Genomic DNA, 26,452 nt, shown 5'->3' with positions numbered 1-26,452 from the left:
AGCACCAGGAGCCCACTTAGGCAGCCGCGGAAGCTGATTAAGGTGATGTTCACTGGCTCCGGCTCACACTGCTGTGATTACTCTCAAGACAGATCGTTGCTGACCGGGGTATGGACAGAAGACATGAACCTAGTGTACTGTATATTTCATGTACATGCTGCGTAGGGAATGTTGCATTTGAACTGTGGCTCTGTTTGTTCTTCAGAATGCCCATGGAACATATCAGAGGGTCCTTCAAGTTTGTTTCTTTGTCAGGTCAATGTGGAGGTCAAAGGGCCCTTCTTACCTATTCTTGAAACCCATGTAAACATTCAGGGAGTCTTTATCATGAGAATAGGCTTGGAGTCTCATTTAGATGTGGGCAGAAAGTGAGTTCTGTGGAATATCCCTGCTGCCAACCTGAAGGTCCCGCCACCTCATTTAGAGTCGGTAGATCTTTAGTTTGTAGCAGGTATAAACTGCTCCATCTCTGCGGCCTACACGCACCTCCCGTCCGGCGGAGTAAGGGCGTTTGGAGGTTTGGCCAGGTTTACGCCCAGTTCCTGGAAATGCAAGGGATGTCCACAGAGATGTCCACAGGGGCAGCAGATGCCTCTAAATGTGGCAAGCAGAGTACCATTGCCATGGCAGGAGTAAAGTGCTCCACCATGGTGGCATTAATTACTCCGTCCGCCAAGATACAAGTCAGCCCCTTCCTCCTTGTGATATACATATGAAGCTTTGAGCTGCAACCTTCACCAAATGCCAGGTCACTTGGATTCATCCTGGACGCCAACCTCAGCCTCAAGGAACACACTGCCATGAAAACAAAGACGACCTGGTACCAGCTCTCACTTCTGAAGAAACTGAGACCATTTCATCCTGAAAAGAACTTGAGAACTGCTGTTCAAGCCCTTGTTCGTTTGCATCTGGATGTTGGTAACTCTCTGTTCCTTGGACTCCCAGAGGCCACACTAGCTCCCCTTAAGGGCATCCTATATACCCCAGCACATCTCATCCAGGGCCTGAAGAAATAGGATCATATCACCCCCATCCTGATGTGAATCATTATTATTATTATAGTTCTTTTTCGATTTGAGATAAATCATAAAAGCATTCACAATGTTTAAAACAGAATTAAACATATCAAAATTTCTTCCCTATATTGATGTCTCCGCTAACGTTATAGTCCACGTCCTAGGTTAAAAGGCATTACATACACATTTTAGAATAACAAAAACTCTAAAAACACCATAAAAATTGTCAAAAATCACATGTGACAACACACTCGGTTCTAATTATTACAAATCCCTCTCGAGGTTCTTAATTTAAATGCAATCTTTAAAAAATTTACAACACAATGGAGGGTAAAAACATCTGAGGACATTTTTAAAAATAACAAAGCAACACAAATCTGCTTAATACCAGTATTCCTGAGTAAAGTCTTTAAAAACCTTCTTCTTGGGTGAGTATAATATGAGCAGATAAAAAGAAAATGAGAGGTATCCTGTGGAGACAGGTCGTCGCAGCCACAGGGCCCTCTCTCTTCTACATTTCTCATAAAACCCCCTGGAGATCCCAGGATTTGGTCTATCAAGTTTAATCTTAAGCGAGTTATTAAGAACCTCTCATGGGGACTGGTCAAAAGGATTAGATAGGGTGCTATAGTCGGGGTAGACTTCACTAAAATATAATTTCTGACAGACTCCTTTTCTAATTCGGTAGTCTCCCGTTGTGACTGACTGAACTTTAAGTACAGTGTTTTAATGTCCGTCTTGTCTTTCTGGCTTATAGTGACTATATCGGAGAACAGGGCTGAGCGACTCAAGTTATGAAAACCATCCCTCACATATTTTAACCAAGGGATTTTCATAGCGTGGTCCAGTGTGAGACAGTCCTGGACCACCATCCTTGTCAGTCCAAGCTCTTCGCTTAGCCAAATTTTTAACCAGAATACTAGGGGTTTAACTGCTATATTATCCGAGATGTACCCGGCCCCCAGTTCTTCGTGCGCTATAAAAGCAGGGGTGCTGCTCGGTATCTTCAACAAGCGCCTCATGTATTTATTTTCCACCCTTTGTAGATTGTTGGGCTTTACAAATCCCCAGACCTCACTTCCGTACAAAACCTTGGCACAGCAGATTGAATTGTACAATTTTAAAATCACGTCCGGGGTCCAATACCCTAGTCTTTGGCCATAGTTCATAATTGCACCTGTAGATTTAATCAGAGACAGGGCTTTATTGTCGAATAAATGCTTAAAGTTTAATCGGCCGTCAAATATTATTCCTAAATAGGAAAATGCTGGGACTTTACCTAGTATGTGTGACCCAATAGAGAAATTTTACGATTTCCCTTTCTTGTTCCCCATTTCCATCACGTATGATTTTGTTAGGTTCGGGGACATGTCCAGACTCTCCATAAACCTCACGAAAGCCATCGATTAGCGACTGCAACCCATGGGGGGTACGGGCAAGTAACACAGCGTCATCTGCATAGAGCAGAACAGGAACTGCTCTTTCCCCTATCCTCGGCAGGTCTGTCTTAATATCACACAGGGCGGCATCCAACCAGTTAATATACAACGTAAACAAGAAAGGTGCCAGTATGCACCCCTGCCTGACCCCACTGGAGCATACAAATGTATCTGTGATGTCCCCCTCCTGAGTGTACCTTACCGCGGCGGAGGTATTATGATGCAGAGACTGCAGGATGCTAATTATAGCTATGTCTACACCCTGACTAGCCATCAGGGACCACAGTTTCCTCCGGTTCACGTGGTCAAATGCCTAAGGGTGGGCGTAGTTCGCGAAGTAGCACTTCGCGAAGCTACGCAAAGTGAAGTTCGCACTACGCGAGCTACGCGTAGCACTTCGCGAACTGCGTAGTAACATGTTCGCACTGTGCAAGATGTTGTTTTCAATGATTGCACAGTGCGGACAAGCAACCGGCACTGTGCAATCATTGAAAATGGCATCTTGCACAGTGCGAGCTGTAGTTTTCTGCTGCTCGAGTAGATTTTTACTCGAGCGGCAGCTTTCTCAACGCGAACTGGTAGTTTCTCATCGCGAGCGGTCGCGAGCATACGCGACCCCTCGCAATGAGAAACCTGACCTCCTCGCGTTGGGAATCTCGCCGGGAGGTTTATTTTCCATGCTCGCGATCGCCAACTTGATGTTGCTGATCACGAACAAGGAAAAAGTCTCGCCGGGATGTCATTTTGCTTGCTCGCGGTCGCCAACTTGACGTTGAGGACCGCGAGCAAGCAAAAAATGACCGCAGCACTACGCAACACTACGCTACGCGTGTTCGCACTGTGCTACGTGCAGTTCGCGTAGTGCGAAGTAGCGCGAACTTCGCAAACTACGCGAGCGTAGCGTAGTGCTTTGCCCAGGCTTACAAATGCCGCCGTGAGGTCCATAAATGCAAGATAGAAGAAACCCTCCTTTGCTAATGTATATTTGGCCGTGATGATGTAACTCCATTGACTCCCCTTGCCAACCCGAACTATCAGCAAAATCAGATGTATCATTTACAAATGCCATCACTTATTTTGCAGACAAGCTTATCACCTCTGGTGGTTTTTGGCAGCCAGGACACATCAAACCACAAATTAAACGTAAAATAAAGAAAACACAAGGCAGCAGGCCTCGTTCTATGCAACAACATCCCAGTATTCAGCAGGTCTGCCCCAATTGTGCTCCAATTTAGGAAAGAGTTGAAGATGTACTTCTTTAAAGAACACTGCGCCTGTCACAATGCATTAAACATCCACAAGCCAGCTCCCTCCCCTCTTACTCGTTGACTGTATACCTATCCTCGCTCTGCTGCATCGTGGCTAGGTTTGCATTATAGAAATACCTTAACATACATATATGTACATCCACACCTTTTTCCCTCAACATTGCAGGCCCACTTTACATATATTATAGGGATGAGATTTTGGAAGGAATTTATTAGCTACGAAGAAGAAGATTTGGGAAAACAGAAGCCAGAAGGATAATGTGCCCTTCGAGGAGACTAAGGGCCTCATGTAGGTAGCTAAATACCGGTCGGTAACGGCCGATATTCGGTAAATATCCCATTACCGACCGGTATTTAGGCATGTGAGATGTAGGAGGCATGAATTAAGGATTCGGTAATTTACCTAATCGGTAATGGATCGGTAAAATACCGATTAGGTAAAATACAGATTCGGTAAATTACCGAATCCTTAATTCATATGTAGGGAGCACTAAAGTGAGTGAATTTCAGTAGTAAGGATTCGGTATTTATCACCAAATACAGGTTGATGATAAATAACAAATACCTTTAAAAAAGCACAATTTGGCTGATTTAAAAGTGCCATGTGGCAAATATACATGCCCTTAGGGCATGTATGTGCGCCATATGTGCAAACATGCACGAATCAGGGGTGCAACAGGGTGTCAATGTGACACCCTGCCACCCATGAATTTGCTTCCCCTATTTATTTACCGAATCGGTAATAGTAAATAGCTTCCCTTTCATTCCTATGGGCCTCCAGGCCCATAGGAATGAATGGGAAGGGATGCATTATTACCGATTCGGTAAATACCTATTCATAAATACCGATATTTACCGAATCGGTAATAATTACCGATTGTTTACCTACATACTATTTACCGATTCATAAATACCGAATCGCTAAACTTCGGTATTTATGAATCGGTAAATGGTATGTTACCTACATATGGCCCTAAGTGTGGGCTCCATTTGTGCAGGGTCATTAACAAGTCCAAGTTGCCACATCCTCAGTTAGATGACAGTGTAATGAGGGATTATGTATGAGATAGATACATATTGTATTATCGCTGACTTGGTGCAACAGACATTTATTGGACAAAAGACTTCCATTTATTTTTTTCTACTCCATTTAATTATTCATGTAATAAATTCTATCTCAAAAATGTTGCTTTTTGTATGTGAAATACACCACTCTAATTTCAGTTTTTTGGATTCCTACAGACCCAACTTGCAGGTTAAGAAATTCTGCTAAAGAATCCTGAGTAATACTTACATTGCAAGTAAGTGGTGTTTAATTCTTCTGAATGTCAAAATGTCATTTTCACTTGCCATAATTATACTGACAGCACATCAGTTCATCGTGGCTGCCACAAAAGGAGGAATGGATGTCCTTGTCCTATCTTACATTTTCTAAAATACTGAAATGCCAGCACAATGTTATGGCAATAAAGGGTAAGCATGACATTCTCTAACCTCCATCATGGTACATATTGAAATCACATGGACGCAAATGTCCAAAACAATAGAAAGTTCCTGCATAGACTCACTGATCACTTCTCACTTCCATGTCAGATCACAGACCTCATTCTACTCCGCGCTTCCATATGTTACTCTCCGAGCATCACAGAACCCTCTCTTTTGACAGCATATGGCCCACAACCTAGTTTTCTCCAACCCCTGTCATGCATCAGCTTTCCTCCAATCGTCAAGAGCCAAAGTGAAGTTTTCACAACTTGCTTACCTTACATCTGGATGTAATATATATTAGCCTGCCTACCATTTTTTTCTTTACTCCTTTAGCTTCTTCAGTAGTGTGGAAGTTTCTAAAATATCTGCTTGTCTGTGGGATGGGATGCTACATAATCTATTTGCTCTGTACAAAAATCCACTTGTCCCTTTTGGTGCCATTATTCTCATTATATCAGAGTTTTGACAATAGTCTCTCTGATTACGCAAGGGCTCATATTCCGCAATTCTACACACTAGGGCTTGAAGTATGATATGCTATGTCAATTTGTATAGCGCACTAATCCCTCGAGAGGGTATTTAGGTGCTTGGGCAGGTGTGTAGGTGTGCGGTCTCCAAGGTTCTTATACAAAGAGCTAGTACTTCAGCTTCTCTCGGAGCTTGAGAAGTGAGGAGGAGGCTATGATGTGTTAAGGGAGGTTGTTCCAAGTCTTGGGTGTGATTTACAAGAATGAGCGACTTCTAGTTTTGCTTTCGTGGATGTGGGGCATGTGTGCAAGTGAGAGTGAGGTAGATCGCAGGTGTCTGGTGGGTTAGTGAAAGTGTATGTGGCTGTTCGGGCATTCTGGTTCTATCTTGTGTAGGGCTTTGAAATTATGCATGAGGAGTGTGAATTGGCTCTGCTTGTGAATAGCGAGCCAGTGAAGCTTCCTGAGTTGTGGTATAATGTGGGTGTGATGTGAGAGGTCAAATATGAGTCTTGTGGTGGTGTTCTGGATGATTTGTAGTTTGTGTAGGAGTTGTTCGGAGATTCAGACATTTAGAGTATTGCTGTAGTCCAGCCTGTTGATAATGAATGCTTGCATAACGGTCCGCAACCATTTGAAGATCTTTTGCAGCATGCATAGGATGTGGAAGCAGGAGGTGCTCACTGCATTGACTTGACCGCCATGTTGAGCTCCTTGCCTAGATAGATCTCTAGATTTCTTGTGTGGTCTGTGGGAGCTGGTCTTAGCTTTGATGGCCACCAGGTGGAATCCTATGGGGAGGTTGTAGTATCCTGGTCTGGTATGGTTTCAGATGTGCCAGTGGAATGCTGACAGTATGATGCTAGATGGAATGTTGGGAGTGGGAATGGACAGTTGGAGAAGGGCTGAGCACCTGGAAGGCTGCTCCTGGTGAGGCTTAACTCTGGCTTATAACTGGCTGTATTTCTGATCTTGTAACCAACCTCAATAAATCTACATGAAACTACTTCCTGGATCCTGGATCCTGGCTTGATTACTACAATTTTATGGTGACGATTTGAACTAAAGAACCTGCGTCTGTTACCTCTGTAACCTTCAACTTCAAGTCCACCTCAAGTCTGCAGTATCTACTCTCAAGCTAAAGCAACTCATGTAACTACAGCTGCGATTTCTCAACTAACTGGCACACCATAGCCCCACCAGTGACCTCTTCATCGGTCGCCCTCTACGCTTCGGTGCCAGTTCCTGTCTCAACTGCAGCTCAAGTCTCTGTTTGCTGTCAACAGAGGGTAAGCCTCTGCTGTGCCCTCAGAAGAGGGTAAGCTCAACGCTTTTGTCAAGTGCTGTGCCCTCTGCTGTGTCCTCAAGTGAGGGTAAGCTCAACGCCTTTGTTAAGTGCTGTGCCCTCTGCTGTGCCCTCAGGAGAGGGTAAGCCCAACGCCTTGGTCAAGTTCTGTGCCCTCTGCTGTGCCCTCAAGTGAGAGTAAGCCCGACGCCTTTGTTTAGTGCTGTGCCCTCAAGACAGGGTAAGCCTGTGCTGTGCCCTCAGAAGAGGGTAAGCTTGACACTTTACTTCGTCCTGTGTTGTGCTGTGCCCTCAAGAGAGAGTAAGCCTATGCTGTGCCCTCAGGTGAGGGTAAGCCTGACTCTCTGCTGTGCCCTCAGGGGAGGGTAAGCCTGACTCTCTGCTGTGCCCTCAGGAGAGGGTAAGCCTGACTCTCTGCTGTGCCCTCAGGAGAGGGTAATCCTGACTTTCTACTACGTGCAAAAACGGTTTTTAGGCAACAAGTTTAAGGTGTTGTTTTTGCAGCGTCTCGGACGTGCCAGCTCTTTCAACAGACAGCTGACAGGCGGCAGGCGGTCGTCGTTCATTCAAGCCTCTTTTTCAACAGACATGTGACAAGTGTAGTTAAGGAGGAAGCATTCTTTAATCTACAGGGGAAGTTCCTGTATATTTTCTCTCTATGCGCAGAGTTTTGTACGCATGGTCCGTGTTGTGGGTGTTTGGTTTTTAAAGTGACATCTATTCAAGTCTCAGTTTCACATGTGGCTTCGGGGTAAGTTAATTTTTATTCCTAAGTGGGCCCCAGATGCACCCTCAACATGTGGCGGTTTAACTGTCATGGTGAATTCAAAGTTTGTGCGCACGAGCCATGCAACGCACGCGCCTACCTGTGCACTCATGTCGTCCCGCGCTGTTTTGTCACAGTCTCCACGTCACCTCCAACTCGGATCCTTTATGCTTCAGGGTGTAGTTTTGGTGCACACTGAGGCCGGGAGCCACCCGGTACAGCGCGAAAAAACGTGCCGCCATCTTGGAGTTTGAGATTGTCTACAAGATTTCCTCCTGCACGGAGTGTCATTTTGCCAACCATGTTTTGCCAAACACGTTTGCCAACCACGTTTTAAATAAAGTTATTTCAATCACAATGTCAGCGGCGCCGTCGTGGGAGCATCATTTTTACGCTGTCTTTGTTTTGTTTCCTGCTCATGGATTTTCACTAAACTGCAACACGAAGGTTACGAGCACAGGTGACTTTCATTTGACAACAAGGATCTGTTTGAATTGGAGGTGAAATTCATTCCTTTGGAGCGGTGTACGTTTGTTTAAAAAAAATGGTGAAAACTTGTTTTGCTATATTTTTTCACTGCCTTGGCTTACGGTCATCATTCAATGTGTGGTCAATAACATTAGTCTAAATGCATTTCTGTTAAAATGTTTAGTTTTATTTACGGATTGCAATGTTTAACCCTATTTCTTATTATGCACAATGTTCGCTGTCCTCTCCGTGAGGTGTTTCTATTGGTTTATTTTGTGCATACACATTGTCCCCCAGTAGAGGTGCAATTTCCTAAGTTTTTTTTATAGGGTTCATGATTATATTTGGACTACTGTCCCACTCGCACATGCTGATCTAAGGACCTCTCCGCGAGGTGTGTTAGGGTTATGTCCCTAGTTCATGTGCATATTAGTTGACCTCTAGTAGAGGTGCGTCGCGTGGACGTGTGTCCCGTGTTTTCTATGCACAATCTGTTGACCTCTCCGGAGGTGTGTTGTGGGGCTTTTCCCCGTCACTCGGTGCATATCAATTGTTACCTCCAGTCGAGGTGCGTCCGTAAGTGGACATCACATTATTTGTCTATTGCCTCCGCGGCAGTGCACACTTTACCTTTCTTAGTTGCCTAAGGTTGGACATGTTTTTTTTTTAAAGTGCACATATCTATACTTCCACTCGAGGTTGCCCATGCATAAGTTAATGTCTTTACCCTACGTGGGTGTGCGCTGTAAGTTGCCATAGTGCATGGGTTACGTTACTCTGGGCGTTTCAATTGTCTTAGTTTTGTATTGCACGCAGTAGCCCAGTTGTATTCTATATTTGTAATCTCTTTTTCTTGCTGTCGATGGGGAAGTGTGAGTACTTGGATTCCTCTTCTTCTCTGTCGTCTTGTTTTCTCCTGTTGTGAGCTGCCTTCCTGTATTTCTGCCTGGCAGTGGGTTTGCAGAGGACAGCCATTAATGGATTTTCTTCTTCTTCTATTTCTTCCTATCCTTGGAAGGGAAGATGGGTTTGGTTTATGATATTCTCTCTCATCTCCTGTTTTTATGTTTTACCCCGCTCTCTTTGGTGTTTTTGTTAGGTTCCTGTCCTTAGAAGGGAAGATGGGTTTGGTTTTTGTTAGTCTCTCTCATCTCCTTTTGTTATGTTTTCCCTGTACTCTTTTACGTGTTTTCCGGTTTTCTCCTTCCTGTAGCCTGTGTCTAGCTTCCGTTCTTTTTCTCTCCTGTCATTCTAGATTTTGGCGTTTCTTTTTGTTTTTGTTGGAACAAAGAAGGATATGTAGTATCCTGGTCTGGTATGGTTTCAGATGTGCCAGTGGAATGCTGACAGTATGATGCTAGATGGAATGTTGGGAGTGGGAATGGACAGTTGGAGAAGGGCTGAGCACCTGGAAGGCTGCTCCTGGTGGGGCTTAACTCTGGCTTATAACTGGCTGTATTTCTGATCTTGTAACCAACCTCAATAAATCTACATGAAACTACTTCCTGGATCCTGGCTTGATTACTACAGAGGTCTTGTTGTCTAAAACCAGCACTTTCGTCATGATAGAGTTGTGCTCCAAGCAGTTGGTTCACATCCAGTCTACTCCCATGCTCATGCAGTTTGTGAAGTTGGTTCTGGTGGTGGTTGTCTTGTTTGTCAGGGAGAGGTTGAGATGGATGTCATCAGTGTTGGTCTTGTGATCGGATGATGTTGGTGAGCAGTGTCATGTATATATTGAAAAGGATGGGGCTGAGGGAGGAACCTTGTGGGATTCCGAGTTTTTGTTTCTTGGTCTATGATGTGAAAGGTGGCAGCCTGACCCTTTGGGTTCTTCCTGTGAGGAAAGAACAGATCCATTTCAATGTGGAACCTTGTATGCCAATCTCCTGGAGTCTCCTGATGAGGGTGTTGTGGGAGACAGTGTTGAAGGCTGTGGAGAGGCCGAAAAGGCCACGGTTTTTCCTCTGTAATTAAAAACCATAGAAATTCCAACGTTATAGTTAGTTCTACTAACTATAACTCGCGCGCCCGCAATGCACTGCTGATGATGTCACATATTGCATCATTCATGACATGGTCAGTGACATCACTGATGACATCTCAAATGACATCACTGACAACATCACTAATGACATCACTGATGACATCTTCCAGTGAATGTGGTTTAGTTTGAAATTTAAATATGTATTATATATATACCAATCTGTATAGAAGATTGAGTGGATATATAACTGTCTGGATGGAGGATTTAGTAGCTGTCTGACTGTCTGTTTAAGTGAGTAATTAAAAGTGTGTCACTTAATACATGGATTAGTAACTAAAGTATGTGAATGTGTGCATCACTGTCTCTGTTGTTGTATAACATGCTGCATCAGTTGGTCACTAACACCTTGGTTTACCGCGGCTTTAAAAGCCGATAAACAGCAAAGACGGGCCGCCGAACGCCAGTGGAGAAAATCCAAAACTGATGAACATCGCAGGAAATATAAGTGCCTTCATTCAACTTACATAAATAATATCAAATTCGCAAAAAAGGCCTACCTTACTCAGCGCATTAATAATGCTGCACATTCGAGTAAAGAATTGTACAAGATATTGAAGGAATTCACTGCTCCCCAGGTTGAACAGTCTTCCTTTGCGCCTACACAAGAGTGGGTTGACTCTATTTCTCTGTTTTTTGATAATAAAATCAAAACAATATACGCCTCATTTCCTTCTCAGGCTGATGATTATGGCTGTCATATCACTAATGTGAGTGAACCCATTCCCCCGTTAGAATTAGACATGGCCCCCTCACTAACTGAGTTTGAACCTATAACAAAAACTGAAGTTATTGAAAGTTTAGGAAGGATTAAATCTGGCTCTCCAGCCGACCTCTTTCCCCCCGCTCCTGTGCTAAAATTTTACCACTGTTTGTGGATGTTCTAACCACTGTTTTTAACCTGTCATTGAACCAAGCCACGGTCCCACGGAGATGGAAACTCGCACAGGTTAAGCCCATCCTTAAAAAACCCCTAGCCGACCCTAGCGTGCCCGCAAATTACCGCCCTATCTCGTTGCTTCCCTATTTTGGGAAGGTACTGGACTTCCTAGTTAACAAACGTTTCACTGCCCATTTTGAGACTCATAGGCTCCTCGATCCCTCCCAATCCGGCTTCCGTGCTGCTCATAGCATGGAGACCGCAGTTATTGAACTAGTGGACAACATCAGGCAAGCTTTGGACCATCAAGAAGCTGCAATTTTGGTCGTTTTGGATCTGTCTGCAGCATTCGACACCATCTCCCACAATATTCTCAAACATCGTTTGTGGGAGGTGAGCATTAGAGGGAAGGCCTTGGACTGGTTCGAGAGTTATCTGGCAGATCGTTTCACTACGGTTTCTGTGGATGGGATTGTATCCTGCACGTATCCAGTAACAGTCGGGGTTCCGCAGGGCTCTATTCTTAGCCCTATGCTGTTCAACGTTTATTTAACACCTCATCAGGTCTTATGGCTTTGAAACATTATCTTATGCCGATGACACTCAGCTGCTAGTTACTTGTGACTCTGACCAAGTTGACGTTCAAGCCCGTTTTAAGAGCTGTATGATTCGGAGCAATGACTGGATGAACCTAAATATGCTTCAATTGAACGGCGGTAAGACGGAGGTTATTCTATTTGGGACAGCTTTGGACATGTGACTGGTGGCCATTAGAGCTGGGCACCTGCCCCTCGCCCAAGCTAGCAGTTCGCAATTTCGGCATTACAATTGACAACTCTTTGTCCTTGAAGACTCATATAAACCAAGTGCTTGGGACTTGTTTTGGGATTATGTGCATGCTACGAAAGATCTTTAAATGGTTACCCATGGAAGCAAGGAAACCTTTGGTCCAGGGTCTCATTATCAGTGGCCTGGACTATGGTAATGCCCTGTTCACTGCACTTAACCAAGATCTACTTTCCAGGCTCCAGATCCTCCAGAACACGGCCGCCAGACTTGTTCTCAATCTCCCTTCCCGTTCTCCTTCTGCCCCTACTCTTAAAACTCTGCATTGGATAATGCATGGAGCTGGTCCACTATATCTGGCAAAAAAACTTCAATGGTATGTTCCAGGACGTTCTTTGCGATCCGGCACCAGATTTCTTCTTGCTCAACCTCGCAATCGGACGGTCTACAATGGGGGCTGATCTTTTTCATATTTGGCCCCCCTGCTTTGGAATAAACTTCCACTGAAGCTGCTATCCATAACAGACCATCTTCTCTTTCGCAGAAAGCTGAAGACTTGGCTTTTCTCCCAATAAATCTAGGTACTTGAGCATTTTCAGTCACTGTCCGTCTTCTTTGTCTTGGTTGCTAGCGCCCTGAGACCTTTTGGTGATTTATTGCGCTTTACAATAGTATTTGACATTGACATTGACAGTGTGTATATTAGTTATTGATTAGTTGGGTGAATATTTGTATGGGACACTGAGTTTGTGTGCGGTTGGATGGGGTGTGTGTAACTCTATGCATAGATGTGTGAATGGTTGATTGACTAGGTGTATAGGTTTAAGAGTGCATGTGGAAACAGTTGTTTGGGTGTCTGAGTGTATTTATTTGCGTGTTGGTGAGCGAATATATGTTTTAGTTGTACATCTTCAACAAAGATAAAAAAGGCATTCTATGTGAGAGTTGGTGTATATAAATAAGTATGTGTAAGAGTCAGCGATTGTGAGAGCAACTATATGAATGAGTGTATAATTGTAATGGTGATTTCTTAAGATATTAACTATGATTTACTATGTGTTTGAATAAATGAGGTGTTGTTGGATAATTGTGTAAGTGAGTAAATGTAAGTGTGATTAATTTTTTTCATGAGTGAGTAGGATGACTGCATAACCGACTAAGATGACTGCTGATGTGTCAATGTCTATATATGTGTATAAGTGCATTTGATAGTGTTCTATTAATTAGTGACTGCATGTATAAATGACTCTGTTGTTGAATGCGTAGTTGTGTGTGTAGACAGGAATCAGTGAGTGGGTATGTAGTAACTGGTATTGGTGTGTCAATGGTTTCAAATATGGTACTCTGTATTTTACAGTGATGAAAGGTTATACTAGTGTATGATGAGGTGTATCAGAATGTCACGTGGATGATGTAATCAGTGATGTCATCAGTGATGTCATTTGAAATGTCATCAGTGATATCATCAGTGATGTCACTGACCATGTCATGAATGATGCAATATGTGACATCATCAGCAGTGCATTGCAGGCTTGCGAGTTATAGTTAGCAGAACTAACTATAACAGAGGAATTTCTATGGTTTTGTACAAGTGAAATGGCCAGCTAACTATAACACCCCTGAAACCTATGGTTTTTTCTATTAATTTCTACGTTTTTTTAAATGCTAATTTCTAACTATAACGTCTTTGAAACCTATGTTTTTTTCAATGAATTTCAAAGCTTTCTTAAATGCTAATTTCTAACTATAACGTCTCTGAAACCTATGGGTTTTTTTTCAGTGAATTTCAAAGTGTGATAGTAGTTATACCTATTTTTTTGTACTGATTTTCTACAGTTTTTTAACTGTTTATTTATAAATATTTTATTCATTAAATAACATTATATATTTTTCTGAAAATTGTAACAAAACATTTTTATTTATAATTAAAACTGAAATATTGATTCCAATTTTTTTTCGGAATCGCGCACTCAAAGCGTACGCGTCATGGTGGGTGCACGGATCCTAGCCGCCATTTTAGAAAAGTCGTGAAGGATCCGCGTACAGTGTGCGATGGCTGCATGTTTTTCAGTTACATAATATACATTTACTATTACGTGATGTGCGCGATTGGTATGCGAACAGTCCGCGACAAATGCGCATTACGGTACAAGATGCTTGCGCGGTGGCGGGTCCCATGTGATGTCATATACGTGCTGGGGCGCGCCGGGTGCGCGACTCCCTCAAAAAAAATTATGTTCCAAAATGATATGTATGTGTCTTTAATATACATATTAGGTTACAACAAAATGGTCGCACACTGCTGACCTACCTGCGTGTTACCCCAAAGAACTGTGGTCCCTGTAGTTAGCGTCGGCGGATACACCTATGCTTGTGTCGTGAGTGCAAGTGTGAATAGCATTAGCCATCCCTGGACACGTGTTTCGAGGTAATTGCCTCTCGTCAGCAGGGAGTAGGAAAGAGTGTAGGATTGCAATGTAAGCTGCTAAAATCATTATCAGGTCTAGTACCTCTCGTAGCAACGCAGGTGCGTAACCTGAGTCCGTCGACTCCCCGGCTCAGAGAGCCACTAAATAGTTACAACAAAATGGTCGCACACTGCTGACCTACCTGCGTGTTACCCCAAAGAACTGTGGTCCCTGTAGTTAGCGTCGGCGGATACACCTATGCTTGTGTCGTGAGTGCAAGTGTGAATAGCATTAGCCATCCCTGGACACGTGTTTCGAGGTAATTGCCTCTCATCAGCAGGGAGTAGGAAAGAGTGTAGGGTTGCAATGTAAGCTGCTAAAATCATTATCAGGTCTAGTACCTCTCGTAGCAACGCAGGTGCGTAACCTGAGTCCGTCGACTCCCCGGCTCAGAGAGCCACTAAATAGTTACAACAAAATGGTCGCACACTGCTGACCTACCTGCGTGTTACCCCAAAGAACTGTGGTCCCTGTAGTTAGCGTCGGCGGATACACCTATGCTTGTGTCGTGAGTGCAAGTGTGAATAGCATTAGCCATCCTTGGACACGTGTTTCGAGGTAATTGCCTCTCGTCAGCAGAGAGTAGGAAAGAGTGTAGGGTTGCAATGTTATGTGATATGTATGTGTCTTTAATATACATATTAGGGCAAGAGATTATCGAAGATATTCATAAAAATAATATATTTGTACTTATAATAAACTTATGTTATTTTTAAATATATTTTCGCGAAGTCGGGTGCATGCATCGTGAGTGCAGAGAACCAGGTCAGCAGAGCTGCTCTAGAGCCTAAGAAGCAGGTCAGCAGAACTCCTCTAGAACCAGAGACCCAGATCAGCAGAGCTGCTCTAGAGCCAGAGAGCCAGGTCAGCAGAGCTCTTTAGCGCCAGAGAACCAGGTCAGCAGAGCTGCTTTAGAGCCATAGAACCAGGTCAGCCGAGCTGCTCTTGAGCCAGAGAACCAGGTCAGCAGAGCTGCTCTAGAGGCAGAGAACCAGGTCAGCAGAGCTGCTTTAGAGGGAGGGAACCAGGTCAGCAGAGCTGCTTTAGAGCCAGAGAACCAGGTCAGCAGAGCTGCTCTAGAGCCAGAGAGAACCAGGTCAGCAGATCTGCTTTAGAGCCAGAGAACCAGGTCAGCAGAGCTGCTCTAGAGCCAGAGACCCAGGGCAGCAGAGCTGCTTTAGAGCCATAGAACCAGGTCAGCAGAGCTCCTCTAGAGGCAGAGAACCAGGTCAGCAGAGCTGCTTTAGAGCCAGAGAACCAAGTCAGCAGAGCTGCTCTAGAGACAGAGAGATCCAGGTCAGCAGATCTGCATTAGAGCCAGAGAACCAGGTCAACAGAGCTGCTCTAGAGTCAGAGAACCAGGTCAGCAGAGCTGCTTTAGAGCCATAGAACCAGGTCAGCAGAGCTGCTCTAGAGGCAGAGAACCAGGCCAGCAGAACTGCTTTAGAGCCAGAGAACCAGGTCAGCAGAGCTCTTTAGAGGGAGAGAACCAGGTCAGCAGAGCTGCTTTAGCGCCAGAGAACCAGGTCAGCAGAGCTGCTTTAGAGCCATGGAACCAGGTCAGCCGAATTGCTCTTGAGCCAGAGAACCAGGTCAGCAGAGCTGCTCAAGAGCCAGAGAACCAGGTCAGCAGAGCTGCTCTAGAGACAGAGAGAAGCAGGTCAGCAGATCTGCATTAGAGCCAGAGAACCAGGTCAACAGAGCTGCTCTAGAGCCAGAGAACCAGGTCAGCAGAGCTGCTTTAGAGCCATGGAACCAGGTCAGCTGAGCTGCTCTTGAGCCAGAGAACCAGGTCAGCAGAGCTGCTCTAGAGGCAGAGAGAAGCAGGTCAGCAGATATGCATTAGAGCCAGAGAACCAGGTCAGCAGAGCTGCTTTACAGCCATAGAACCAGGTCAGCAGAGCTGCTCTAGAGGCAGAGAACCAGGTCAGCAGAGCTGAATTAGAGAGAGAGAACCAGGTCAGCAGAGCTGCTTTAGAGACAGAGAACCAGGTCAGCAGAGCTGCTCTAGAGCCAGAGAACAAGGTCAGCAGAGTTGCTTTACAGCCAGAGAGCCAGGTCAGCAGAGCTGCTTTAGAGGCAGAGAACCAGGTCAACAGAGCTGCTCTAGAGCCAGAGAACCAGGTCAGCAGAGCTGCTTTACAGCCATAGAACCAGGTCAGCAGAGCTGCTCTAGAGGCAGAGAACCAGGTCAGCAGAGCTGATTTAGAGAGAGAGAACCAGGTCAGCAGAGCTGCATTAGAGACAGAGAACCAGGTCAGCAGAGCTGCTCTAGAGCCAGAGAACCAGGTCAGCAGAGTTGCTTTGGAGCTAGAGATCCAGGTCAGCAGAGCTGCTCAAGAGGCAGAGAACCAGTTCAGCAGAACTGCTTTAGAGCCAGAGAGCCAGGTCAGCAGAGCTCTTTAGAGGGAGAGAACCAGGTCAGCAGAGCTGCTTTAGAGCCAGAGAACCAGGTCAGCAGAGCTGGTCTAGAGCCAGAGAATCAGGTCAGCAGAGCTGCTTTAGAGCCATAAAACAAGGTCAGCAGATCTGCTTTAGAGCCAGAGAACCAGGTCAGCAGAGCTGCTCTAGAGCAAGAGAACCAGATCAGCAGAGCTGCTTTACAGCCATAGAACCAGGTCAGCAGAGCTGCTCTAGAGGCAGAGAACCAGGTTAGCAGAGCTGATTTAGAGGGAGAGAACCAGGTCAGCAGAGCTGTTCTAGAGCCAGAGAACCAGGTCAGCAGAGCTGCTCTAGAGCCTAAGAACTGAGTCAGCAGAGCTGCTGTAGAGCCAGAGAAACCAGGTCAGCAGAGCTGCTTTAGAGGTAGAGAACCAGGTCAGCAGAGTTGCTGTAGAGCCAGAGAAACCAGGTCAGCAGAGCTGCTTTAGAGGGAGAGAACTAGGTCAGAAGAGCTGCTTTACAGCCAGAGAACCAGGCCAGCAGAGCTGCTATAGAGCCAGACAACCAGGTCAGCAGAGCTGCTTGAGAGCCAGAGACCCACATCAGCAGAGCTGCTCTAGAGACTAAGAACCAGGTCAGCAGAGCTGCTCTAGAGCCAGAGAACCAGGTCAGCAGAGCTGCTGTATAGCCAGAGAAACCAGGCAAGTAGAGTTGCTTTAGAGGGAGAGAACCAGGTCAACAGAGCAGCAATAGAGCCAGAGAACCAGGTCAGCAGAGATGGTTTAGAGCCATAGAACCAGGTCAGCAGAGCTGCTTTAGAACCAGAGAACCAGGTCCGCAGAGCTGCTCTAGAGCCAGAGACCCAGGGCAGCAGAGCTGCTTTAGAGCCATAGAACCAGGTCAGCAGAGCTCCTCTAGAGGCCGAGAACCAGGTCAGCAGAGCTGCTTTAGAGCCAGAGAACCAAGTCAGCAGAGCTGCTCTAGAGACAGAGAGATCCAGGTCAGCAGATCTGCATTAGAGCCAGAGAACCAGGTCAACAGCGCTGCTCTAGAGTCAGAGAACCAGGTCAGCAGAGCTGCCTTAGAGCCATAGAACCAGGTCAGCAGAGCTCTTTAGAGGGAGAGAACCAGGTCAGCAGAGCTGCTTTAGTGCCAGAGAACCAGGTCAGCAGAGCTGCTTTAGAGCCATGGAACCAGGTCAGCTGAACTGCTCTTGAGCCAGAGAACCAGGTCAGCAGAGCTGCTCTAGAGGCAGAGAACCAGGTCAGCAGAGCTGCTTTAGAGAAAGAGAGACCCAGGTCAGCAGATCTGCATTAGAGCCAGAGAACCAGGTCAACAGAGCTGGTCTAGAGCCAGAGAACCAGGTCAGCAGAGCTGCTTTACAGCCAGAGAACCAGGTCAGCAGAGCTGCTCTAGAGGCAGAGAACCAGGTCAGCAGAGCTGCTCTAGAGACAGAGAGAAGCAGGTCAGCAGATCTGCATTAGAGCCAGAGAACCAGGTCAACAGAGCTGCTCTAGAGCCAGAGAACCAGGTCAGCAGAGCTGCTTTACAGCCATAGAACCAGGTCAGCAGAGCTGCTCTAGAGGCAGAGAACCAGGTCAGCAGAGCTGATTTAGAGAGAGAGAACCAGGTCAGCAGAGCTGCTTTAGAGACAGAGAACCAGGTCAGCAGAGCTGTTCTAGAGCCAGAGACCCAGGTCAGCAGAGTTGCTTTGGAGCCAGAGATCCAGGTCAGCAGAGCTGCTCAAGAGGCAGAGAACCAGTTCAGCAGAACTGCTTTAGAGCCAGCGAACCAGGTCAGCAGAGCTCTTTAGAGGGAGAGAACCAGGTCAGCAGAGCTGCTTTAGAGCCAGAGAACCAGGTCAGCAGTGCTGGTCTAGAGCCAGAGAATCAGGTCAGCAGAGCTGCTTTAGAGCCATAGAACAGTGTCAGCAGAGCTGTTCTAGAGCCAGAGAAGCAGGTCAGTAAAGCTGCTCTAGAGGCAGAGAACCAGGTCAGCAGAGCTTCTTTAGAGGGAGAGAACCAGGTCAGCAGAGCTGTTCTAGAGCCAGAGAACTAGGTCAGCAGAGCTGCTCTAGAGCCTAAGAACTGAGTCAGCAGAGCTGCTCTAGAGCCAGAGAACCAGGTCAGCAGAGCTGCTGTAGAGCCGGAGAAACCAGGCAAGTAGAGCTGCTTTAGAGGGAGAGAACCAGGTCAGCAGAGCAGCAATAGAGCCAGAGAACCAGGTCAGCAGAGATGCTTTAGAGCCATAGAACCAGGTCAGCAGAGCTGCTTTAGAACCAGAGAACCAGGTCAGCAGATCTGCTCTAGAGCCAGAGACCCAGGGCAGCAGAGCTGCTTTAGAGCCATAGAACCAGGTCAGCAGAGCTCCTCCAGAGGCAGAGAACCAGGTCAGCAGAGCTGCTTTAGAGCCAGAGAACCAAGTCAGCAGAGCCGCTCTAGAGACAGAGAGATCCAGGTCAGCAGATCTGCATTAGAGCCAGAGAACCAGGTCAACAGAGCTGCTCTAGAGTCAGAGAACCAGGTCAGCAGAGCTGCTTTAGAGCCATAGAACCAGGTCAGCAGAGCTGCTCTAGAGACAGAGAGATCCAGGTCAGCAGAGCTGCTTTAGAGCCATAGAACCAGGTCAGCAGAGCTGCTCTAGAGCCAGAGAACCAGGTCAGCAGAGTTGCTGTAGAGCCAGAGAAACCAGGTCAGCAGAGCTGCTTTAGAGGGAGAGAACCAGGTCAGCAGAGTTGCTGTAGAGCCAGAGAAACCAGGTCAGCAGAGCTGCTTTAGAGGGAGAGAACTAGGTCAGCAGAGCTGCTTTACAGCCAGAGAACCAGGCCAGCAGAGCTGCTTTAGAGTCAGACAACCAGGTCAGCAGAGCTGCTTGAGAGCCAGAGACCCACGCCAGCAGAGCTGCTCTAGAGCCAGAGAACCATGTCAGCAGTGCTGCTTTAGAGCCATAGACCCAGGTCAGCAGAGATGCTTTACAGCCAGAGAACCAGGTCAGCAAAGCTCCTCTAGAGCCTAAGAACCAGGTCAGCAGAGCTGCTCTAGAGCCACAGAACCAGGTCAGCAGAGCTGCTGTAGAGCCGGAGAAACCAGGCAAGTAGAGCTGCTTTAGAGGGAGAGAACCAGGTCAGCAGAGCAGCAATAGAGCCAGAGAACCAGGTCAGCAGAGATGCTTTAGAGCCATAGAACCCGGCCAGTAGAGCTGCTTTAGAGCCAGAGAACCAGGTCAGCAGAGCTGCTCTAGAGCCAGAGAACTAGGTCAGTAGAGCTGCTTTAGAGCCATAGAACCAGGTCTGCAGAGCTGCTCTTGAGCCAGAGAGAACCAGGTCAGCAGATCTGCTTTAGAGCCAGAGAACCAGGTCAGCAGAGCTGCTCTAGAGCCAGAGACCCAGGGCAGCAGGGCTGCTTTAGAGCCATAGAACCAGGTCAGCAGAGCTCCTCTAGAGGCAGAGAAGCAGGTCAGCAGAGCTGCTTTAGAGCCAGAAAACCAAGTCAGCAGAGCTGCTTTAGAGCCATAGAACCAGGTCAGCAGAGCTGCTTTAGAACCAGAAAACCAGGTCCGCAGAGCTGCTCTAGAGCCAGAGACCCAGGGCAGCAGAGCTGCTTTAGAGCCATAGAACCAGGTCAGCAGAGCTCCTCTAGAGGCCGAGAACCAGGTCAGCAGAGCTGCTTTAGAGCCAGAGAACCAAGTCAGCAGAGCTGCTCTAGAGACAGAGAGATCCAGGTCAGCAGATCTGCATTAGAGCCAGAGAACCAGGTCAACAGAGCTGCTCTAGAGTCAGAGAACCAGGTCAGCAGAGCTGCTTTAGAGCCATAGAACCAGGTCAGCAGAGCTGCTCTAGAGGCAGAGAACCAGGTCAGCAGAACTGCTTTAGAGCCAGAGAACCAGGTCAGCAGAGCTCTTTGGAGGGAGAGAACCAGGTCAGCAGAGCTGCTTTAGCGCCAGAGAACCAGGTCAGCAGAGCTGCTTTAGAGCCATGGAACCAGGTCAGCCGAATTGCTCTTGAGCCAGAGAACCAGGTCAGCAGAGCTGCTCAAGAGCCAGAGAACCAGGTCAGCAGAGCTGCTCTAGAGACAGAGAGAAGTAGGTCAGCAGATCTGCATTAGAGCCAGAGAACCAGGTCAACAGAGCTGCTCTAGAGCCAGAGAACCAGGTCAGCAGAGCTGCTTTACAGCCAGAGAACCAGGTCAGCAGAGCTGCTCTAGAGGCAGAGAGAAGCAGGTCAGCAGATATGCATTAGAGCCCGAGAAACCAGGTCAGTAGAGCTGCTTCAGAGCGAGAGAACCAGGTCAGCAGAACTGCTTTAGAGGGAGAGAACCAGGTCAGCAGAGCTGCTTTAGAGCCAAGGGACCAGGTCAGCAGAGCTGCTCTAGAGCCAGAGAACCAGGTCAGCAGAACTGCTTTAGAGCCATAGAACCGGCTCAGCAGATCTGCTTTAGATCCAGAGAACCTGGTCAGCAGAGCTGTTCTAGAGCCAGAGAACCAGGTCAGCAGAGCTGCTCTAGAGCCTAAGAACTGAGTCAGCAGAGCTGCTGTAGAGCCAGAGAAACCAGGTCAGCAGAGCTGCTTTAGAGGGACAGAACCAGGTCAGCAGAGTTGCTGTAGAGCCAGAGAAACCAGGTCAGCAGAGCTGCTTTAGAGGGAGAGAACTAGGTCAGCAGAGCTGCTTTACAGCCAGAGAACCAGGCCAGCAGAGCTACTATAGAGCCAGACAACCAGGTCAGCAGAGCTGCTTGAGAGCCAGAGACCCACATCAGCAGAGCTGCTCTAGAGCCAGAGAACCATGTCAGCAGTGCTGCTTTAGAGCCATAGACCCAGGTCAGCAGAGCTGCTTTACAGCCAGAGAACCAGGTCAGCAAAGCTGCTCTAGAGACTAAGAACCAGGTCAGCAGAGCTGCTCTAGAGCCAGAGAACCAGGTCAGCAGAGCTGCTGTATAGCCAGAGAAACCAGGCAAGTAGAGCTGCTTTAGAGGGAGAGAACCAGGTCAACAGAGCAGCAATAGAGCCAGAGAACCAGGTCAGCAGAGATGCTTTAGAGCCATAGAACCAGGTCAGCAGAGCTGCTTTAGAACCAGAGAACCAGGTCCGCAGAGCTGCTCTAGAGCCAGAGACCCAGGGCAGCAGAGCTGCTTTAGAGCCATAGAACCAGGTCAGCAGAGCTCCTCTAGAGGCAGAGAACCAGGTCAGCAGAGCTGCTTTAGAGCCAGAGAACCAAGTCAGCAGAGCTGCTCTAGAGACAGAGAGATCCAGGTCAGCAGATCTGCATTAGAGCCAGAGAACCAGGTCAACAGAGCTGCTCTAGAGTCAGAGAACCAGGTCAGCAGAGCTGCTTTAGAGCCATAGAACCAGGTCAGCAGAGCTGCTCTAGAGGCAGAGAACCAGGCCAGCAGAACTGCTTTAGAGCCAGAGAACCAGGTCAGCAGAGCTCTTTAGAGGGAGAGAACCAGGTCAGCAGAGCTGCTTTAGCGCCAGAGAACCAGGTCAGCAGAGCTGCTTTAGAGCCATGGAACCAGGTCAGCTGAACTGCTCTTGAGCCAGAGAACCAGGTCAGCAGAGCTGCTCTAGAGGCAGAGAACCAGGTCAGCAGAGCTGCTTTAGAGAAAGAGAGACCCAGGTCAGCAGATCTGCATTAGAGCCAGAGAACCAGGTCAACAGAGCTGGTCTAGAGCCAGAGAACCAGGTCAGCAGAGCTGCTTTACAGCCAGAGAACCAGGTCAGCAGAGCTGCTCTAGAGGCAGAGAACCAGGTCAGCAGAGCTGCTCTAGAGACAGAGAGAAGCAGGTCAGCAGATCTGCATTAGAGCCAGAGAACCAGGTCAACAGAGCTGCTCTAGAGCCAGAGAACCAGGTCAGCAGAGCTGCTTTACAGCCATAGAACCAGGTCAGCAGAGCTGCTCTAGAGGCAGAGAACCAGGTCAGCAGAGCTGCTCTAGAGACAGAGAGAAGCAGGTCAGCAGATCTGCATTAGAGCCAGAGAACCAGGTCAACAGAGCTGCTCTAGAGCCAGAGAACCAGGTCAGCAGAGCTGCTTTACAGCCATAGAACCAGGTCAGCAGAGCTGCTCTAAAGGCAGAGAACCAGGTCAGCAGAGCTGATTTAGAGAGAGAGAGAACCAGGTCAGCAGAGCTGCTTTAGAGACAGAGAACCAGGTCAGCAGAGCTGCTTTAGAGGGAGAGAACTAGGTCAGCAGAGCTGCTTTACAGCCAGAGAACCAGGCCAGCAGAGCTACTATAGAGCCAGACAACCAGGTCAGCAGAGCTGCTTGAGAGCCGGAGACCCACATCAGCAGAGCTGCTCTAGAGCCAGAGAACCATGTCAGCAGTGCTGCTTTAGAGCCATAGACCCAGGTCAGCAGAGCTGCTTTACAGCCAGAGAACCAGGTCAGCAAAGCTGCTCTAGAGACTAAGAACCAGGTCAGCAGAGCTGCTCTAGAGCCAGAGAACCAGGTCAGCAGAGCTGCTGTATAGCCAGAGAAACCAGGCAAGTAGAGCTGCTTTAGAGGGAGAGAACCAGGTCAACAGAGCAGCAATAGAGCCAGAGAACCAGGTCAGCAGAGATGCTTTAGAGCCATAGAACCAGGTCAGCAGAGCTGCTTTAGAACCAGAGAACCAGGTCCGCAGAGCTGCTCTAGAGCCAGAGACCCAGGGCAGCAGAGCTGCTTTAGAGCCATAGAACCAGGTCAGCAGAGCTCCTCTAGAGGCAGAGAACCAGGTCAGCAGAGCGGCTTTAGAGCCAGAGAACCAAGTCAGCAGAGCTGCTCTAGAGACAGAGAGATCCAGGTCAGCAGATCTGCATTAGAGCCAGAGAACCAGGTCAACAGAGCTGCTCTAGAGTCAGAGAACCAGGTCAGCAGAGCTGCTTTAGAGCCATAGAACCAGGTCAGCAGAGCTGCTCTAGAGGCAGAGAACCAGGCCAGCAGAACTGCTTTAGAGCCAGAGAACCAGGTCAGCAGAGCTCTTTAGAGGGAGAGAACCAGGTCAGCAGAGCTGGTTTAGCGCCAGAGAACCAGGTCAGCAGAGCTGCTTTAGAGCCATGGAACCAGGTCAGCTGAACTGCTCTTGAGCCAGAGAACCAGGTCAGCAGAGCTGCTCTAGAGGCAGAGAACCAGGTCAGCAGAGCTGCTTTAGAGAAAGAGAGACCCAGGTCAGCAGATCTGCATTAGAGCCAGAGAACCAGGTCAACAGAGCTGGTCTAGAGCCAGAGAACCAGGTCAGCAGAGCTGCTTTACAGCCAGAGAACCAGGTCAGCAGAGCTGCTCTAGAGGCAGAGAACCAGGTCAGCAGAGCTGCTCTAGAGACAGAGAGAAGCAGGTCAGCAGATCTGCATTAGAGCCAGAGAACCAGGTCAACAGAGCTGCTCTAGAGCCAGAGAACCAGGTCAGCAGAGCTGCTTTACAGCCATAGAACCAGGTCAGCAGAGCTGCTCTAAAGGCAGAGAACCAGGTCAGCAGAGCTGATTTAGAGAGAGAGAGAACCAGGTCAGCAGAGCTGCTTTAGAGACAGAGAACCAGGTCAGCAGAGCTGCTCTAGAGCCAGAGAACCAGGTCAGCAGAATTGCTTTGGAGCCAGAGATCCAGGTCAGCAGAGCTGCTCAAGAGGCAGAGAACCAGTTCAGCAGAACTGCTTTAGAGCCAGCGAACCAGGTCAGCAGAGCTCTTTAGAGGGAGAGAACCAGGTCAGCAGAGCTGCTTTAGAGCCAGAGAACCAGGTCAGCAGTGCTGGTCCAGAGCCAGAGAATCAGGTCAGCAGAGCTGCTTTAGAGCCATAGAACAGTGTCAGCAGAGCTGTTCTAGAGCCAGAGAAGCAGGTCAGCAAAGCTGCTCTAGAGGCAGAGAACCAGGTCAGCAGAGCTTCTTTAGAGGGAGAGAACCAGGTCAGCAGAGCTGTTCTAGAGCCAGAGAACTAGGTCAGCAGAGCTGCTCTAGAGCCTAAGAACTGAGTCAGCAGAGCTGCTCTAGAGTCAGAGAACCAGGTCAGCAGAGCTGCTCTAGAGCCAGAGACCCAGGGCAGCAGAGCTGCTTTAGAGCCATAGAACCAGGTCAGCAGAGCTCCTCCAGAGGCAGAGAACCAGGTCAGCAGAGCTGCTTTAGAGCCAGAGAACCAAGTCAGCAGAGCCGCTCTAGAGACAGAGAGATCCAGGTCAGCAGATCTGCATTAGAGCCAGAGAACCAGGTCAACAGAGCTGCTCTAGAGTCAGAGAACCAGGTCAGCAGAGCTGCTTTAGAGCCATAGAACCAGGTCAGCAGAGCTGCTCTAGAGACAGAGAGATCCAGGTCAGCAGAGCTGCTTTAGAGCCATAGAACCAGGTCAGCAGAGCTGCTCTAGAGCCAGAGAACCAGGTCAGCAGAGTTGCTGTAGAGCCAGAGAAACCAGGTCAGCAGAGCTGCTTTAGAGGGAGAGAACCAGGTCAGCAGAGTTGCTGTAGAGCCAGAGAAACCAGGTCAGCAGAGCTGCTTTAGAGGGAGAGAACTAGGTCAGCAGAGCTGCTTTACAGCCAGAGAACCAGGCCAGCAGAGCTGCTTTAGAGCCAGACAACCAGGTCAGCAGAGCTGCTTGAGAGCCAGAGACCCACGCCAGCAGAGCTGCTCTAGAGCCAGAGAACCATGTCAGCAGTGCTGCTTTAGAGCCATAGACCCAGGTCAGCAGAGCTGCTTTACAGCCAGAGAACCAGGTCAGCAAAGCTCCTTTAGAGCCTAAGAACCAGGTCAGCAGAGCTGCTCTAGAGCCACAGAACCAGGTCAGCAGAGCTGCTGTAGAGCCGGAGAAACCAGGCAAGTAGAGCTGCTTTAGAGGGAGAGAACCAGGTCAGCAGAGCAGCAATAGAGCCAGAGAACCAGGTCAGCAGAGATGCTTTAGAGCCATAGAACCAGGTCAGCAGAGCTGCTTTAGAACCAGAGAACCAGGTCAGCAGAGCTGCTCTAGAGCCAGAGACCCAGGGCAGCAGAGCTGCTTTAGAGCCATAGAACCAGGTCAGCAGAGCTCCTCTAGAGGCAGAGAACCAGGTCAGCAGAGCTGCTTTAGAGCCAGAGAACCAAGTCAGCAGAGCCGCTCTAGAGACAGAGAGATCCAGGTCAGCAGATCTGCATTAGAGCCAGAGAACCAGGTCAACAGAGCTGCTCTAGAGTCAGAGAACCAGGTCAGCAGAGCTGCTTTAGAGCCATAGAACCAGGTCAGCAGAGCTGCTCTAGAGACAGAGAGATCCAGGTCAGCAGAGCTGCTTTAGAGCCATAGAACCAGGTAAGCAGAGCTGCTCTAGAGCCAGAGAACCAAGTCAGCAGAGTTGCTGTAGAGCCAGAGAAACCAGGCCAGCAGAGCTGCTTTAGAGGGAGAGAACCAGGTCAGCAGAGTTGCTGTAGAGCCAGAGAAACCAGGTCAGCAGAGCTGCTTTAGAGGGAGAGAACTAGGTCAGCAGAGCTGCTTTACAGCCAGAGAACCAGGCCAGCAGAGCTGCTTTAGAGCCAGACAACCAGGTCAGCAGAGCTGCTCTAGAGACAGAGAGAAGCAGGTCAGCAGATCTGCATTAGAGCCAGAGAACCAGGTCAACAGAGCTGCTCTAGAGCCAGAGAACCAGGTCAGCAGAGCTGCTTTACAGCCATAGAACCAGGTCAGCAGAGCTGCTCTAAAGGCAGAGAACCAGGTCAGCAGAGCTGATTTAGAGAGAGAGAGAACCAGGTCAGCA

At 48.0% G+C, this 26,452-nt stretch overlaps 1 long non-coding RNA gene across 1 annotated transcript in view; it reads left to right on the top strand.

Moving 5' to 3' along the window:
- Window positions 1-26,452, top strand: part of LOC146859561 (uncharacterized) — a 145,577-nt gene that overhangs the window by 8,151 nt on the left and 110,974 nt on the right. The window contains exon 2 of the long non-coding RNA XR_014979032.1: window positions 4,966-5,024. This is a non-coding gene — a long non-coding RNA (uncharacterized LOC146859561). The remainder of the gene's footprint in view (window positions 1-4,965; window positions 5,025-26,452) is intronic.

The sequence above is a fragment of the Triturus cristatus genome, chromosome 3_1 (assembly GCF_964204655.1).
Source record: "Triturus cristatus chromosome 3_1, aTriCri1.1, whole genome shotgun sequence".
NCBI classification, from domain to species: domain Eukaryota; kingdom Metazoa; phylum Chordata; class Amphibia; order Caudata; family Salamandridae; genus Triturus; species Triturus cristatus.
Note: the sequence above shows the minus strand (reverse complement) of the source record. Positions and strands in the feature narration are given on the sequence as shown.